The sequence below is a fragment of the Hyperolius riggenbachi genome, chromosome 5, assembly GCF_040937935.1.
Source record: "Hyperolius riggenbachi isolate aHypRig1 chromosome 5, aHypRig1.pri, whole genome shotgun sequence".
In the NCBI taxonomy this organism is placed as follows: Eukaryota; Metazoa; Chordata; class Amphibia; order Anura; family Hyperoliidae; genus Hyperolius; species Hyperolius riggenbachi.
In genome coordinates, this window is record NC_090650.1 from 359,256,121 (window position 1) to 359,269,420 (window position 13,300).

The following is a 13,300-nucleotide window of genomic DNA, read 5'->3' on the forward strand; positions in this document are numbered from 1 at the left end:
CAGTGGGGAGAGCATGCGGGACTCGGTCCTTTATCTGCACTGCGACAGAGAAGGCTTTTTTCATCCTTCACAGGGGCTGGGTGTGGCTGCTTCTGTGACACCATCACTCTATGCAAATCCTCAGGGCTCACTGCGCTCCGGCCGAGTGCCCGGTTTATGGCATTTTCTGGTGTTTGCGGCTAACTGTAGCTCTGGGCAAGTGCGGCGGAGCTTTCCCGTGGGCTGTGTTTCCCGCGTTCAGTGCCGATCAAGGGAGAGAGTGAGCGAGCGAGCGCTTCGCAAAGTCGCCCCCTGCTGGGCAGCGAGGGCTGCAACCGGCGGCCTGCCTGCGTGCAAGAGCAACTCATACTTACCTGGCAGGGGAGATACCATGATCACGAAGGTGGTTCTCCCAGGGTGAGGCCCGTCCATTGCACTCCGGGCAGGTTGACCCCTGCGATTTCCCCAAATGCGGGAAACTCGACTGCATAATTTGTGGTAGTGGGGGACTGCGTTCGCGCTTTCCCCTGATGAGCACCGGTTAACGACAGAGCAGGCGTGCCGCTGAGGATCCCTTGCTGGCTGGGGACAGTGGGGAGAGCATGCGGGACTCGGTCCTTTATCTGCACTGCGACAGAGAAGGCTTTTTTCATCCTTCACAGGGGCTGGGTGTGGCTGCTTCTGTGACATCATCACTCTATGCAAATCCTCAGGGCTCACTGCGCTCCGGCCGAGTGCCCGGTTTATGGCATTTTCTGGTGTTTGCGGCTAACTGTAGCTCTGGGCAAGTGCGGCGGAGCTTTCCCGTGGGCTGTGTTTCCCGCGTTCAGTGCCGATCAAGGGAGAGAGTGAGCGAGCGAGCGCTTCGCAAAGTCGCCCCCTGCTGGGCAGCGAGGGCTGCAACCGGCGGCCTGCCTGCGTGCAAGAGCAACTCATACTTACCTGGCAGGGGAGATACCATGATCACGAAGGTGGTTCTACCAGGGTGAGGCCCGTCCATTGCACTCCGGGCAGGTTGACCCCTGCGATTTCCCCAAATGCGGGAAACTCGACTGCATAATTTGTGGTAGTGGGGGACTGCGTTCGCGCTTTCCCCTGATGAGCACCGGTTAACGACAGAGCAGGCGTGCCGCTGAGGATCCCTTGCTGGCTGGGGACAGTGGGGAGAGCATGCGGGACTCGGTCCTTTATCTGCACTGCGACAGAGAAGGCTTTTTTCATCCTTCACAGGGGCTGGGTGTGGCTGCTTCTGTGACATCATCACTCTATGCAAATCCTCAGGGCTCACTGCGCTCCGGCCGAGTGCCCGGTTTATGGCATTTTCTGGTGTTTGCGGCTAACTGTAGCTCTGGGCAAGTGCGGCGGAGCTTTCCCGTGGGCTGTGTTTCCCGCGTTCAGTGCCGATCAAGGGAGAGAGTGAGCGAGCGAGCGCTTCGCAAAGTCGCCCCCTGCTGGGCAGCGAGGGCTGCAACCGGCGGCCTGCCTGCGTGCAAGAGCAACTTATACTTACCTGGCAGGGGAGATACCATGATCACGAAGGTGGTTCTCCCAGGGTGAGGCCCGTCCATTGCACTCCGGGCAGGTTGACCCCTGCGATTTCCCCAAATGCGGGAAACTCGACTGCATAATTTGTGGTAGTGGGGGACTGCGTTCGCGCTTTCCCCTGATGAGCACCGGTTAACGACAGAGCAGGGGTGCCGCTGAGGATCCCCTGCTGGCCGGGGACAGTGGGGAGAGCATGCGGGACTCGGTCCTTTATCTGCACTGCGACAGAGAAGGCTTTTTTTCATCCTTCACAGGGGCTGGGTGTGGCTGCTTCTGTGACATCATCACTCTATGCAAATCCTCAGGGCTCACTGCGCTCCGGCCGAGTGCCCGGTTTATGGCATTTTCTGGTGTTTGCGGCTAACTGTAGCTCTGGGCAAGTGCGGCGGAGCTTTCCCGTGGGCTGTGTTTCCCGCGTTCAGTGCCGATCAAGGGAAAGAGTGAGCGAGCGAGCGCTTCGCAAAGTCGCCCCCTGCTGGGCAGCGAGGGCTGCAACCGGCGGCCTGCCTGCGTGCAAGAGCAACTCATACTTACCTGGCAGGGGAGATACCATGATCACGAAGGTGGTTCTCCCAGGGTGAGGCCCGTCCATTGCACTCCGGGCAGGTTGACCCCTGCGATTTCCCCAAATGCGGGAAACTCGACTGCATAATTTGTGGTTGTGGGGGACTGCGTTCGCGCTTTCCCCTGATGAGCACCGGTTAACGACAGAGCAGGCGTGCCGCTGAGGATCCCTTGCTGGCTGGGGACAGTGGGGAGAGCATGCGGGACTCGGTCCTTTATCTGCACTGCGACAGAGAAGGCTTTTTTCATCCTTCACAGGGGCTGGGTGTGGCTGCTTCTGTGACACCATCACTCTATGCAAATCCTCAGGGCTCACTGCGCTCCGGCCGAGTGCCCGGTTTATGGCATTTTCTGGTGTTTGCGGCTAACTGTAGCTCTGGGCAAGTGCGGCGGAGCTTTCCCGTGGGCTGTGTTTCCCGCGTTCAGTGCCGATCAAGGGAGAGAGTGAGCGAGCGAGCGCTTCGCAAAGTCGCCCCCTGCTGGGCAGCGAGGGCTGCAACCGGCGGCCTGCCTGCGTGCAAGAGCAACTCATACTTACCTGGCAGGGGAGATACCATGATCACGAAGGTGGTTCTCCCAGGGTGAGGCCCGTCCATTGCACTCCGGGCAGGTTGACCCCTGCGATTTCCCCAAATGCGGGAAACTCGACTGCATAATTTGTGGTAGTGGGGGATAGAGATGGGAAGTTCGGATCTTTTCAATGATCCGGATGATTCGAATCGGATCATTGAAGAGATCCGGATCTTTGATCCGAATCTCGGATCATTTTACTACAGGAAGCATTCGGGGGTGAAATGAACAGCAGGACAGGTCTGTGGACAGAGAAGGGGAGGGAGTGGACACACAGAGAAGGGGAGAAGATGGACAGAGGGCAGGGAGTGGACAGAGAAGGGAGGAGGGACGAGCAGAGAGCAGAAATGTTTGCACGTAATACCCACATGCTGAAGTCATATGCTTTACATGTATTTCACCTACATGCTCATCTGTACACTTTGAAAGAAAAGGTCGCACAGTGAAAGAAAGCATTCCCAGAAGATAAGTGCAGCTGTTTAGTGCCGAGTGCAGGAGGATCATACTGCCTTTCAATCACACTGTCTGCAAAGTTACTGAGCTGTGCTGAGCCAAAAGCTTCCCATGTGATCACTGTGCAGCACTACGGAACAGCCAGCCTATAATGGGCAGCACATTGCAGCCAGTATGTGTGCTCTACACATATCTGGCAGTGGCACCCATGTCCCCTCTCTCTCATCTACCTGTCTCCCTGCAAGGCTGGCTCCCATCCAACAGAGCGATCCCTGCTTCCAGGACCCCGCTGCCCGCTGAGAGGGGGCGTGTCGCTCCTGGCCCCGCCCCTTTTGCGATCCGAATCGTTCATTTTGATGATTCGGATGATCGACTCATAAAATAGATTCGGATCAAAGATCCGAATCGTTCATGATCCGGACAACACTAGTGGGGGACTGCGTTCGCGCTTTCCCCTGATGAGCACCGGTTAACGACAGAGCAGGCGTGCCGCTGAGGATCCCTTGCTGGCTGGGGACAGTGGGGAGAGCATGCGGGACTCGGTCCTTTATCTGCACTGCGACAGAGAAGGCTTTTTTCATCCTTCACAGGGGCTGGGTGTGGCTGCTTCTGTGACATCATCACTCTATGCAAATCCTCAGGGCTCACTGCGCTCCGGCCGAGTGCCCGGTTTATGGCATTTTCTGGTGTTTGCGGCTAACTGTAGCTCTGGGCAAGTGCGGCGGAGCTTTCCCGTGGGCTGTGTTTCCCGCGTTCAGTGCCGATCAAGGGAGAGAGTGAGCGAGCGAGCGCTTCGCAAAGTCGCCCCCTGCTGGGCAGCGAGGGCTGCAACCGGCGGCCTGCCTGCGTGCAAGAGCAACTCATACTTACCTGGCAGGGGAGATACCATGATCACGAAGGTGGTTCTCCCAGGGTGAGGCCCGTCCATTGCACTCCGGGCAGGTTGACCCCTGCGATTTCCCCAAATGCGGGAAACTCGACTGCATAATTTGTGGTAGTGGGGGACTGCGTTCGCGCTTTCCCCTGATGAGCACCGGTTAACGACAGAGCAGGCGTGCCGCTGAGGATCCCTTGCTGGCTGGGGACAGTGGGGAGAGCATGCGGGACTCGGTCCTTTATCTGCACTGCGACAGAGAAGGCTTTTTTCATCCTTCACAGGGGCTGGGTGTGGCTGCTTCTGTGACATCATCACTCTATGCAAATCCTCAGGGCTCACTGCGCTCCGGCCGAGTGCCCGGTTTATGGCATTTTCTGGTGTTTGCGGCTAACTGTAGCTCTGGGCAAGTGCGGCGGAGCTTTCCCGTGGGCTGTGTTTCCCGCGTTCAGTGCCGATCAAGGGAGAGAGTGAGCGAGCGAGCGCTTCGCAAAGTCGCCCCCTGCTGGGCAGCGAGGGCTGCAACCGGCGGCCTGCCTGCGTGCAAGAGCAACTCATACTTACCTGGCAGGGGAGATACCATGATCACGAAGGTGGTTCTCCCAGGGTGAGGCCCGTCCATTGCACTCCGGGCAGGTTGACCCCTGCGATTTCCCCAAATGCGGGAAACTCGACTGCATAATTTGTGGTAGTGGGGGACTGCGTTCGCGCTTTCCCCTGATGAGCACCGGTTAACGACAGAGCAGGCGTGCCGCTGAGGATCTCTTGCTGGCTGGGGACAGTGGGGAGAGCATGCGGGACTCGGTCCTTTATCTGCACTGCGACAGAGAAGGCTTTTTTCATGCTTCACAGGGGCTGGGTGTGGCTGCTTCTGTGACATCATCACTCTATGCAAATCCTCAGGGCTCACTGCGCTCCGGCCGAGTGCCCGGTTTATGGCATTTTCTGGTGTTTGCGGCTAACTGTAGCTCTGGGCAAGTGCGGCGGAGCTTTCCCGTGGGCTGTGTTTCCCGCGTTCAGTGCCGATCAAGGGAGAGAGTGAGCGAGCGAGCGCTTCGCAAAGTCGCCCCCTGCTGGGCAGCGAGGGCTGCAACCGGCGGCCTGCCTGCGTGCAAGAGCAACTCATACTTACCTGCCAGGGGAGATACCATGATCACGAAGGTGGTTCTCCCAGGGTGAGGCCCGTCCATTGCACTCCGGGCAGGTTGACCCCTGCGATTTCCCCAAATGCGGGAAACTCGACTGCATAATTTGTGGTAGTGGGGGACTGCGTTCGCGCTTTCCCCTGATGAGCACCGGTTAACGACAGAGCAGGCGTGCCGCTGAGGATCCCTTGCTGGCTGGGGACAGTGGGGAGAGCATGCGGGACTCGGTCCTTTATCTGCACTGCGACAGAGAAGGCTTTTTTCATCCTTCACAGGGGCTGGATGTGGCTGCTTCTGTGACATCATCACTCTATGCAAATCCTCAGGGCTCACTGCGCTCCGGCCGAGTGCCCGGTTTATGGCATTTTCTGGTGTTTGCGGCTAACTGTAGCTCTGGGCAAGTGCGGCGGAGCTTTCCCGTGGGCTGTGTTTCCCGCGTTCAGTGCCGATCAAGGGAGAGAGTGAGCGAGCGAGCGCTTCGCAAAGTCGCCCCCTGCTGGGCAGCGAGGGCTGCAACCGGCGGCCTGCCTGCGTGCAAGAGCAACTCATACTTACCTGGCAGGGGAGATACCATGATCACGAAGGTGGTTCTCCCAGGGTGAGGCCCGTCCATTGCACTCCGGGCAGGTTGACCCCTGCGATTTCCCCAAATGCGGGAAACTCGACTGCATAATTTGTGGTAGTGGGGGACTGCGTTCGCGCTTTCCCCTGATGAGCACCGGTTAACGACAGAGCAGGCGTGCCGCTGAGGATCCCTTGCTGGCTGGGGACAGTGGGGAGAGCATGCGGGACTCGGTCCTTTATCTGCACTGCGACAGAGAAGGCTTTTTTCATCCTTCACAGGGGCTGGGTGTGGCTGCTTCTGTGACATCATCACTCTATGCAAATCCTCAGGGCTCACTGCGCTCCGGCCGAGTGCCCGGTTTATGGCATTTTCTGGTGTTTGCGGCTAACTGTAGCTCTGGGCAAGTGCGGCGGAGCTTTCCCGTGGGCTGTGTTTCCCGCGTTCAGTGCCGATCAAGGGAGAGAGTGAGCGAGCGAGCGCTTCGCAAAGTCGCCCCCTGCTGGGCAGCGAGGGCTGCAACCGGCGGCCTGCCTGCGTGCAAGAGCAACTCATACTTACCTGGCAGGGGAGATACCATGATCACGAAGGTGGTTCTCCCAGGGTGTGGCCCGTCCATTGCACTCCGGGCAGGTTGACCCCTGCGATTTCCCCAAATGCGGGAAACTCGACTGCATAATTTGTGGTAGTGGGGGACTGCGTTCGCGCTTTCCCCTGATGAGCACCGGTTAACGACAGAGCAGGCGTGCCGCTGAGGATCCCTTGCTGGCTGGGGACAGTGGGGAGAGCATGCGGGACTCGGTCCTTTATCTGCACTGCGACAGAGAAGGCTTTTTTCATCCTTCACAGGGGCTGGGTGTGGCTGCTTCTGTGACATCATCACTCTATGCAAATCCTCAGGGCTCACTGCGCTCCGGCCGAGTGCCCGGTTTATGGCATTTTCTGGTGTTTGCGGCTAACTGTAGCTCTGGGCAAGTGCGGCGGAGCTTTCCCGTGGGCTGTGTTTCCCGCGTTCAGTGCCGATCAAGGGAGAGAGTGAGCGAGCGAGCGCTTCGCAAAGTCGCCCCCTGCTGGGCAGCGAGGGCTGCAACCGGCGGCCTGCCTGCGTGCAAGAGCAACTCATACTTACCTGGCAGGGGAGATACCATGATCACGAAGGTGGTTCTCCCAGGGTGAGGCCCGTCCATTGCACTCTGGGCAGGTTGACCCCTGCGATTTCCCCAAATGCGGGAAACTCGACTGCATAATTTGTGGTAGTGGGGGACTGCGTTCGCGCTTTCCCCTGATGAGCACCGGTTAACGACAGAGCAGGCGTGCCGCTGAGGATCCCTTGCTGGCTGGGGACAGTGGGGAGAGCATGCGGGACTCGGTCCTTTATCTGCACTGCGACAGAGAAGGCTTTTTTCATCCTTCACAGGGGCTGGGTGTGGCTGCTTCTGTGACATCATCACTCTATGCAAATCCTCAGGGCTCACTGCGCTCCGGCCGAGTGCCCGGTTTATGGCATTTTCTGGTGTTTGCGGCTAACTGTAGCTCTGGGCAAGTGCGGCGGAGCTTTCCCGTGGGCTGTGTTTCCCGCGTTCAGTGCCGATCAAGGGAGAGAGTGAGCGAGCGAGCGCTTCGCAAAGTCGCCCCCTGCTGGGCAGCGAGGGCTGCAACCGGCGGCCTGCCTGCGTGCAAGAGCAACTCATACTTACCTGGCAGGGGAGATACCATGATCACGAAGGTGGTTCTCCCAGGGTGAGGCCCGTCCATTGCACTCCGGGCAGGTTGACCCCTGCGATTTCCCCAAATGCGGGAAACTCGACTGCATAATTTGTGGTAGTGGGGGACTGCGTTCGCGCTTTCCCCTGATGAGCACCGGTTAACGACAGAGCAGGCGTGCCGCTGAGGATCTCTTGCTGGCTGGGGACAGTGGGGAGAGCATGCGGGACTCGGTCCTTTATCTGCACTGCGACAGAGAAGGCTTTTTTCATCCTTCACAGGGGCTGGGTGTGGCTGCTTCTGTGACATCATCACTCTATGCAAATCCTCAGGGCTCACTGCGCTCCGGCCGAGTGCCCGGTTTATGGCATTTTCTGGTGTTTGCGGCTAACTGTAGCTCTGGGCAAGTGCGGCGGAGCTTTCCCGTGGGCTGTGTTTCCCGCGTTCAGTGCCGATCAAGGGAGAGAGTGAGCGAGCGAGCGCTTCGCAAAGTCGCCCCCTGCTGGGCAGCGAGGGCTGCAACCGGCGGCCTGCCTGCGTGCAAGAGCAACTCATACTTACCTGGCAGGGGAGATACCATGATCACGAAGGTGGTTCTCCCAGGGTGAGGCCCGTCCATTGCACTCCGGGCAGGTTGACCCCTGCGATTTCCCCAAATGCGGGAAACTCGACTGCATAATTTGTGGTAGTGGGGGACTGCGTTCGCGCTTTCCCCTGATGAGCACCGGTTAACGACAGAGCAGGCGTGCCGCTGAGGATCCCTTGCTGGCTGGGGACAGTGGGGAGAGCATGCGGGACTCGGTCCTTTATCTGCACTGCGACAGAGAAGGCTTTTTTCATCCTTCACAGGGGCTGGGTGTGGCTGCTTCTGTGACATCATCACTCTATGCAAATCCTCAGGGCTCACTGCGCTCCGGCCGAGTGCCCGGTTTATGGCATTTTCTGGTGTTTGCGGCTAACTGTAGCTCTGGGCAAGTGCGGCGGAGCTTTCCCGTCGGCTGTGTTTCCCGCGTTCAGTGCCGATCAAGGGAGAGAGTGAGCGAGCGAGCGCTTCGCAAAGTCGCCCCCTGCTGGGCAGCGAGGGCTGCAACCGGCGGCCTGCCTGCGTGCAAGAGCAACTCATACTTACCTGGCAGGGGAGATACCATGATCACGAAGGTGGTTCTCCCAGGGTGAGGCCCGTCCATTGCACTCCGGGCAGGTTGACCCCTGCGATTTCCCCAAATGCGGGAAACTCGACTGCATAATTTGTGGTAGTGGGGGACTGCGTTCGCGCTTTCCCCTGATGAGCACCGGTTAACGACAGAGCAGGCGTGCCGCTGAGGATCCCTTGCTGGCTGGGGACAGTGGGGAGAGCATGCGGGACTCGGTCCTTTATCTGCACTGCGACAGAGAAGGCTTTTTTCATCCTTCACAGGGGCTGGGTGTGGCTGCTTCTGTGACATCATCACTCTATGCAAATCCTCAGGGCTCACTGCGCTCCGGCCGAGTGCCCGGTTTATGGCATTTTCTGGTGTTTGCGGCTAACTGTAGCTCTGGGCAAGTGCGGCGGAGCTTTCCCGTGGGCTGTGTTTCCCGCGTTCAGTGCCGATCAAGGGAGAGAGTGAGCGAGCGAGCGCTTCGCAAAGTCGCCCCCTGCTGGGCAGCGAGTGCTGCAACCGGCGGCCTGCCTGCGTGCAAGAGCAACTCATACTTACCTGGCAGGGGAGATACCATGATCACGAAGGTGGTTCTCCCAGGGTGAGGCCCGTCCATTGCACTCCGGGCAGGTTGACCCCTGCGATTTCCCCAAATGCGGGAAACTCGACTGCATAATTTGTGGTAGTGGGGGACTGCGTTCGCGCTTTCCCCTGATGAGCACCGGTTAACGACAGAGCAGGCGTGCCGCTGAGGATCCCTTGCTGGCTGGGGACAGTGGGGAGAGCATGCGGGACTCGGTCCTTTATCTGCACTGCGACAGAGAAGGCTTTTTTCATCCTTCACAGGGGCTGGGTGTGGCTGCTTCTGTGACATCATCACTCTATGCAAATCCTCAGGGCTCACTGCGCTCCGGCCGAGTGCCCGGTTTATGGCATTTTCTGGTGTTTGCGGCTAACTGTAGCTCTGGGCAAGTGCGGCGGAGCTTTCCCGTGGGCTGTGTTTCCCGCGTTCAGTGCCGATCAAGGGAGAGAGTGAGCGAGCGAGCGCTTCGCAAAGTCGCCCCCTGCTGGGCAGCGAGGGCTGCAACCGGCGGCCTGCCTGCGTGCAAGAGCAACTCATACTTACCTGGCAGGGGAGATACCATGATCACGAAGGTGGTTCTCCCAGGGTGAGGCCCGTCCATTGCACTCCGGGCAGGTTGACCCCTGCGATTTCCCCAAATGCGGGAAACTCGACTGCATAATTTGTGGTAGTGGGGGACTGCGTTCGCGCTTTCCCCTGATGAGCACCGGTTAACGACAGAGCAGGCGTGCCGCTGAGGATCCCTTGCTGGCTGGGGACAGTGGGGAGAGCATGCGGGACTCGGTCCTTTATCTGCACTGCGACAGAGAAGGCTTTTTTCATCCTTCACAGGGGCTGGGTGTGGCTGCTTCTGTGACATCATCACTCTATGCAAATCCTCAGGGCTCACTGCGCTCCGGCCGAGTGCCCGGTTTATGGCATTTTCTGGTGTTTGCGGCTAACTGTAGCTCTGGGCAAGTGCGGCGGAGCTTTCCCGTGGGCTGTGTTTCCCGCGTTCAGTGCCGATCAAGGGAGAGAGTGAGCGAGCGAGCGCTTCGCAAAGTCGCCCCCTGCTGGGCAGCGAGGGCTGCAACCGGCGGCCTGCCTGCGTGCAAGAGCAACTCATACTTACCTGGCAGGGGAGATACCATGATCACGAAGGTGGTTCTCCCAGGGTGAGGCCCGTCCATTGCACTCCGGGCAGGTTGACCCCTGCGATTTCCCCAAATGCGGGAAACTCGACTGCATAATTTGTGGTAGTGGGGGACTGCGTTCGCGCTTTCCCCTGATGAGCACCGGTTAACGACAGAGCAGGCGTGCCGCTGAGGATCCCTTGCTGGCTGGGGACAGTGGGGAGAGCATGCGGGACTCGGTCCTTTATCTGCACTGCGACAGAGAAGGCTTTTTTCATCCTTCACAGGGGCTGGGTGTGGCTGCTTCTGTGACATCATCACTCTATGCAAATCCTCAGGGCTCACTGCGCTCCGGCCGAGTGCCCGGTTTATGGCATTTTCTGGTGTTTGCGGCTAACTGTAGCTCTGGGCAAGTGCGGCGGAGCTTTCCCGTGGGCTGTGTTTCCCGCGTTCAGTGCCGATCAAGGGAGAGAGTGAGCGAGCGAGCGCTTCGCAAAGTCGCCCCCTGCTGGGCAGCGAGGGCTGCAACCGGCGGCCTGCCTGCGTGCAAGAGCAACTCATACTTACCTGGCAGGGGAGATACCATGATCACGAAGGTGGTTCTCCCAGGGTGAGGCCCGTCCATTGCACTCCGGGCAGGTTGACCCCTGCGATTTCCCCAAATGCGGGAAACTCGACTGCATAATTTGTGGTAGTGGGGGACTGCGTTCGCGCTTTCCCCTGATGAGCACCGGTTAACGACAGAGCAGGCGTGCCGCTGAGGATCTCTTGCTGGCTGGGGACAGTGGGGAGAGCATGCGGGACTCGGTCCTTTATCTGCACTGCGACAGAGAAGGCTTTTTTCATCCTTCACAGGGGCTGGGTGTGGCTGCTTCTGTGACATCATCACTCTATGCAAATCCTCAGGGCTCACTGCGCTCCGGCCGAGTGCCCGGTTTATGGCATTTTCTGGTGTTTGCGGCTAACTGTAGCTCTGGGCAAGTGCGGCGGAGCTTTCCCGTGGGCTGTGTTTCCCGCGTTCAGTGCCGATCAAGGGAGAGAGTGAGCGAGCGAGCGCTTCGCAAAGTCGCCCCCTGCTGGGCAGCGAGGGCTGCAACCGGCGGCCTGCCTGCGTGCAAGAGCAACTCATACTTACCTGGCAGGTGAGATACCATGATCACGAAGGTGGTTCTCCCAGGGTGAGGCCCGTCCATTGCACTCCGGGCAGGTTGACCCCTGCGATTTCCCCAAATGCGGGAAACTCGACTGCATAATTTGTGGTAGTGGGGGACTGCGTTCGCGCTTTCCCCTGATGAGCACCGGTTAACGACAGAGCAGGCGTGCCGCTGAGGATCCCTTGCTGGCTGGGGACAGTGGGGAGAGCATGCGGGACTCGGTCCTTTATCTGCACTGCGACAGAGAAGGCTTTTTTCATCCTTCACAGGGGCTGGGTGTGGCTGCTTCTGTGACATCATCACTCTATGCAAATCCTCAGGGCTCACTGCGCTCCGGCCGAGTGCCCGGTTTATGGCATTTTCTGGTGTTTGCGGCTAACTGTAGCTCTGGGCAAGTGCGGCGGAGCTTTCCCGTGGGCTGTGTTTCCCGCGTTCAGTGCCGATCAAGGGAGAGAGTGAGCGAGCGAGCGCTTCGCAAAGTCGCCCCCTGCTGGGCAGCGAGGGCTGCAACCGGCGGCCTGCCTGCGTGCAAGAGCAACTCATACTTACCTGGCAGGGGAGATACCATGATCACGAAGGTGGTTCTCCCAGGGTGAGGCCCGTCCATTGCACTCCGGGCAGGTTGACCCCTGCGATTTCCCCAAATGCGGGAAACTCGACTGCATAATTTGTGGTAGTGGGGGACTGCGTTCGCGCTTTCCCCTGATGAGCACCGGTTAACGACAGAGCAGGCGTGCCGCTGAGGATCCCTTGCTGGCTGGGGACAGTGGGGAGAGCATGCGGGACTCGGTCCTTTATCTGCACTGCGACAGAGAAGGCTTTTTTCATCCTTCACAGGGGCTGGGTGTGGCTGCTTCTGTGACATCATCACTCTATGCAAATCCTCAGGGCTCACTGCGCTCCGGCCGAGTGCCCGGTTTATGGCATTTTCTGGTGTTTGCGGCTAACTGTAGCTCTGGGCAAGTGCGGCGGAGCTTTCCCGTGGGCTGTGTTTCCCGCGTTCAGTGCCGATCAAGGGAGAGAGTGAGCGAGCGAGCGCTTCGCAAAGTCGCCCCCTGCTGGGCAGCGAGGGCTGCAACCGGCGGCCTGCCTGCGTGCAAGAGCAACTCATACTTACCTGGCAGGGGAGATACCATGATCACGAAGGTGGTTCTCCCAGGGTGAGGCCCGTCCATTGCACTCCGGGCAGGTTGACCCCTGCGATTTCCCCAAATGCGGGAAACTCGACTGCATAATTTGTGGTAGTGGGGGACTGCGTTCGCGCTTTCCCCTGATGAGCACCGGTTAACGACAGAGCAGGCGTGCCGCTGAGGATCCCTTGCTGGCTGGGGACAGTGGGGAGAGCATGCGGGACTCGGTCCTTTATCTGCACTGCGACAGAGAAGGCTTTTTTCATCCTTCACAGGGGCTGGGTGTGGCTGCTTCTGTGACATCATCACTCTATGCAAATCCTCAGGGCTCACTGCGCTCCGGCCGAGTGCCCGGTTTATGGCATTTTCTGGTGTTTGCGGCTAACTGTAGCTCTGGGCAAGTGCGGCGGAGCTTTCCCGTGGGCTGTGTTTCCCGCGTTCAGTGCCGATCAAGGGAGAGAGTGAGCGAGCGAGCGCTTCGCAAAGTCGCCCCCTGCTGGGCAGCGAGGGCTGCAACCGGCGGCCTGCCTGCGTGCAAGAGCAACTCATACTTACCTGGCAGGGGAGATACCATGATCACGAAGGTGGTTCTCCCAGGGTGAGGCCCGTCCATTGCACTCCGGGCAGGTTGACCCCTGCGATTTCCCCAAATGCGGGAAACTCGACTGCATAATTTGTGGTAGTGGGGGACTGCGTTCGCGCTTTCCCCTGATGAGCACCGGTTAACGACAGAGCAGGCGTGCCGCTGAGGATCCCTTGCTGGCTGGGGACAGTGGGGAGAGCATG

General features: G+C 59.1%; 22 non-coding genes across 22 annotated transcripts; all 22 read left to right on the forward strand.

Moving 5' to 3' along the window:
• Positions 1-345: 345 nt before the first annotated feature.
• On the forward strand, positions 346-509 carry LOC137520185 (U1 spliceosomal RNA). The gene has a single exon (XR_011021522.1). It is a non-coding gene; the product is annotated as a U1 spliceosomal RNA (small nuclear RNA).
• A 404-nt stretch (positions 510-913) lies between these two features.
• On the forward strand, positions 914-1,077 carry LOC137520015 (U1 spliceosomal RNA). Its single transcript, XR_011021382.1, has one exon. It is a non-coding gene; the product is annotated as a U1 spliceosomal RNA (small nuclear RNA).
• A 404-nt stretch (positions 1,078-1,481) lies between these two features.
• On the forward strand, positions 1,482-1,645 carry LOC137520186 (U1 spliceosomal RNA). The gene has a single exon (XR_011021523.1). It is a non-coding gene; the product is annotated as a U1 spliceosomal RNA (small nuclear RNA).
• Positions 1,646-2,050: 405 nt separating this feature from the next.
• On the forward strand, positions 2,051-2,214 carry LOC137519926 (U1 spliceosomal RNA). The gene has a single exon (XR_011021294.1). It is a non-coding gene; the product is annotated as a U1 spliceosomal RNA (small nuclear RNA).
• A 404-nt stretch (positions 2,215-2,618) lies between these two features.
• On the forward strand, positions 2,619-2,786 carry LOC137520037 (U1 spliceosomal RNA). Its single transcript, XR_011021404.1, has one exon. It is a non-coding gene; the product is annotated as a U1 spliceosomal RNA (small nuclear RNA).
• A 1,187-nt stretch (positions 2,787-3,973) lies between these two features.
• On the forward strand, positions 3,974-4,137 carry LOC137520187 (U1 spliceosomal RNA). Its single transcript, XR_011021524.1, has one exon. It is a non-coding gene; the product is annotated as a U1 spliceosomal RNA (small nuclear RNA).
• Positions 4,138-4,541: 404 nt separating this feature from the next.
• LOC137520188 (U1 spliceosomal RNA) lies at positions 4,542-4,705 on the forward strand. The gene has a single exon (XR_011021525.1). It is a non-coding gene; the product is annotated as a U1 spliceosomal RNA (small nuclear RNA).
• A 404-nt stretch (positions 4,706-5,109) lies between these two features.
• LOC137520028 (U1 spliceosomal RNA) lies at positions 5,110-5,273 on the forward strand. The gene has a single exon (XR_011021395.1). It is a non-coding gene; the product is annotated as a U1 spliceosomal RNA (small nuclear RNA).
• A 404-nt stretch (positions 5,274-5,677) lies between these two features.
• LOC137520190 (U1 spliceosomal RNA) lies at positions 5,678-5,841 on the forward strand. The gene has a single exon (XR_011021527.1). It is a non-coding gene; the product is annotated as a U1 spliceosomal RNA (small nuclear RNA).
• Positions 5,842-6,245: 404 nt separating this feature from the next.
• On the forward strand, positions 6,246-6,409 carry LOC137519917 (U1 spliceosomal RNA). Its single transcript, XR_011021285.1, has one exon. It is a non-coding gene; the product is annotated as a U1 spliceosomal RNA (small nuclear RNA).
• Positions 6,410-6,813: 404 nt separating this feature from the next.
• LOC137519902 (U1 spliceosomal RNA) lies at positions 6,814-6,977 on the forward strand. The gene has a single exon (XR_011021271.1). It is a non-coding gene; the product is annotated as a U1 spliceosomal RNA (small nuclear RNA).
• A 404-nt stretch (positions 6,978-7,381) lies between these two features.
• LOC137520191 (U1 spliceosomal RNA) lies at positions 7,382-7,545 on the forward strand. The gene has a single exon (XR_011021528.1). It is a non-coding gene; the product is annotated as a U1 spliceosomal RNA (small nuclear RNA).
• Positions 7,546-7,949: 404 nt separating this feature from the next.
• Positions 7,950-8,113, forward strand: LOC137520192 (U1 spliceosomal RNA). Its single transcript, XR_011021529.1, has one exon. It is a non-coding gene; the product is annotated as a U1 spliceosomal RNA (small nuclear RNA).
• Positions 8,114-8,517: 404 nt separating this feature from the next.
• LOC137520193 (U1 spliceosomal RNA) lies at positions 8,518-8,681 on the forward strand. The gene has a single exon (XR_011021530.1). It is a non-coding gene; the product is annotated as a U1 spliceosomal RNA (small nuclear RNA).
• A 404-nt stretch (positions 8,682-9,085) lies between these two features.
• On the forward strand, positions 9,086-9,249 carry LOC137520194 (U1 spliceosomal RNA). Its single transcript, XR_011021531.1, has one exon. It is a non-coding gene; the product is annotated as a U1 spliceosomal RNA (small nuclear RNA).
• Positions 9,250-9,653: 404 nt separating this feature from the next.
• LOC137520195 (U1 spliceosomal RNA) lies at positions 9,654-9,817 on the forward strand. Its single transcript, XR_011021532.1, has one exon. It is a non-coding gene; the product is annotated as a U1 spliceosomal RNA (small nuclear RNA).
• A 404-nt stretch (positions 9,818-10,221) lies between these two features.
• On the forward strand, positions 10,222-10,385 carry LOC137520196 (U1 spliceosomal RNA). Its single transcript, XR_011021533.1, has one exon. It is a non-coding gene; the product is annotated as a U1 spliceosomal RNA (small nuclear RNA).
• A 404-nt stretch (positions 10,386-10,789) lies between these two features.
• On the forward strand, positions 10,790-10,953 carry LOC137520197 (U1 spliceosomal RNA). Its single transcript, XR_011021534.1, has one exon. It is a non-coding gene; the product is annotated as a U1 spliceosomal RNA (small nuclear RNA).
• A 404-nt stretch (positions 10,954-11,357) lies between these two features.
• LOC137520007 (U1 spliceosomal RNA) lies at positions 11,358-11,521 on the forward strand. The gene has a single exon (XR_011021374.1). It is a non-coding gene; the product is annotated as a U1 spliceosomal RNA (small nuclear RNA).
• Positions 11,522-11,925: 404 nt separating this feature from the next.
• LOC137520198 (U1 spliceosomal RNA) lies at positions 11,926-12,089 on the forward strand. The gene has a single exon (XR_011021535.1). It is a non-coding gene; the product is annotated as a U1 spliceosomal RNA (small nuclear RNA).
• Positions 12,090-12,493: 404 nt separating this feature from the next.
• LOC137520199 (U1 spliceosomal RNA) lies at positions 12,494-12,657 on the forward strand. The gene has a single exon (XR_011021536.1). It is a non-coding gene; the product is annotated as a U1 spliceosomal RNA (small nuclear RNA).
• A 404-nt stretch (positions 12,658-13,061) lies between these two features.
• LOC137520201 (U1 spliceosomal RNA) lies at positions 13,062-13,225 on the forward strand. The gene has a single exon (XR_011021538.1). It is a non-coding gene; the product is annotated as a U1 spliceosomal RNA (small nuclear RNA).
• The last annotated feature ends 75 nt before the right edge of the window (positions 13,226-13,300 follow it).